At 51.2% G+C, this 1,772-nt stretch overlaps 1 long non-coding RNA gene across 1 annotated transcript; it reads left to right on the top strand.

Annotated features, from left to right (window-relative positions):
- Positions 1–264: 264 nt before the first annotated feature.
- On the top strand, positions 265–1,641 carry LOC118159936. Its single transcript, XR_004747288.1, has 2 exons — positions 265–1,371; positions 1,420–1,641. It is a non-coding gene; the product is annotated as an uncharacterized LOC118159936 (long non-coding RNA).
- The last annotated feature ends 131 nt before the right edge of the window (positions 1,642–1,772 follow it).

Here is a 1,772-nt window from a genome sequence, read left to right as displayed (position 1 = left end):
TGGCACATCCTAGTACAAAAAAGAAAGCGCTCTACATGAAATGATCGGTTGGCAGACTGAAAACAAAGAGAAGAATGGGCTTCTTCACACTTCAGGCAGCTGAGCTGTCGGTCTGGCTGCAGACATGGTAGATGCCAAAGAGCGCCTCAGTGAAGAAAACACCCAAAGCTGCACGATGAAGAAGTCCTCAAGGGCCGTACTGAAGAAAGCACGAACAGCTGCACGATGAAAAACGCCTCAGAGCCTGGAACGAGAGAAAAACACCGTAAGTTAAAAGATGAAGCACTTCTCAGGAGCAACAAGTGGAAAACAACACCAAAAGCTGCTTGATGAAGCTCTCCTCTGGAAAAACGCGGTGAAGAGAACCCCAAAAGCTGGATGGGGCAGAACTCCTTGGGGCCGTATAGAAGAAAACACTAAAAGCTGCACGATGAACTCCTCGGGGCCGTAGTGAAGAAAACGCCAAAAGCTGCATGATGACGCATTCCCCCGGAGTCCCAAGGTGAAGAGAACCCCAAAAGCTGCACGATGAAGAACTCCTCTGGAACCACAAGGCAAAGAAAACACAAAAAGCTCCACAAAGAATTACTCCTCAAGTGCCACAGTGAAGAAAACGCCAAAAGCTGAATGATGAAGCACTCCTCAGGGGAAACGTGGTGTGGAGAACCCCAAAAGCTGTAAAATGAAGACGTCCTCAGCGGAAACATCTCAGGGGCAGCAAGGTGAAAACAACACTAAAAGCTGCACAAAGAAACTCTCCTCAGGGAAAACGTGGTGAAGAGAACCCCAAAAGCTGGACGGTGCAGAACTCCTCCGCGCTGCAGTGAAGTAAACAGCACAAGCTGCACGCTGAAGAACTCCTCCGGGTAAACGTGGTGAAGAGAACCCCAAAAGCTGGATGATGCAGAACTCCTCAAGGGCCACAGTGAAGAAAATACCAAAAGCTGCTCGACAAACCAATCCTCAGGGGCCGAAGTGAAGAGAACCAGAAAAGCTGCATGATGAAGAACTAACTCCTCAGGGTAGTAGTGAAGAACACTACAAAAGCTGCACACAGAAGCACTCCTCAGGGGCCACAGGGAGAACACAAAAAGCTCCACGAAGAATAACTCCTCAAGCACCACAGGGAAGAAAACACAAAGAGCTGAATGGTGAAGCCCTCCTCAGGGGAAACGTGGTGTGGGGAAAACCCCAAAAAGCTGCACGATGAAGAGCTCCTCAAGGACGTAGTGAAGAAAACACCAAAAGCTGTTAAGAAGGCACTCCTCAGAGGCTGCAGTGGAGAAACACCAAAAGCTGGATGATGAAGCTCTCCTCAGGGGAAACATGGTGTGGAGAACCCCAAAAACTGCACGATGAAGAACTCCTCAGGTCACGATGAAGGAAACTGCAGAAACTGCACACACAAGCACTCCTCAGGGGCTGGAATGAGATAAAAAAACACCAAATGTTAGAAGATGAAGCACTTCTCAGGGGCAACAAGGTGAAAACGAGACCAAAAGCTGCACAATGAAACTCTCCTTAGGGAAAACGTGCTGAAGAGAACCCCAAAAGCTGGACGATGCAGAATCCTCCGGGGTCACACAGGGAAGAAAACACCAAAGGCTGCCCACAGAAGCACTCCTCAGGGGCCACAAGCAGCCCACCGGCCGCGCCTCGCCTGCGCGCCGCCATGGCCGCAGTGCCGCAGCCCCAGCACAGCCAGCACCACGTCAGCCACCCTGCCCTGTGACACCTCTGCTCCCTCACAGCCAGGCGCCGCCCCATTGGCC

Source organism: Oxyura jamaicensis, unplaced genomic scaffold (genome assembly GCF_011077185.1).
Source record: "Oxyura jamaicensis isolate SHBP4307 breed ruddy duck unplaced genomic scaffold, BPBGC_Ojam_1.0 oxyUn_random_OJ72751, whole genome shotgun sequence".
NCBI classification, from domain to species: domain Eukaryota; kingdom Metazoa; phylum Chordata; class Aves; order Anseriformes; family Anatidae; genus Oxyura; species Oxyura jamaicensis.
Note: the sequence above shows the minus strand (reverse complement) of the source record. Positions and strands in the feature narration are given on the sequence as shown.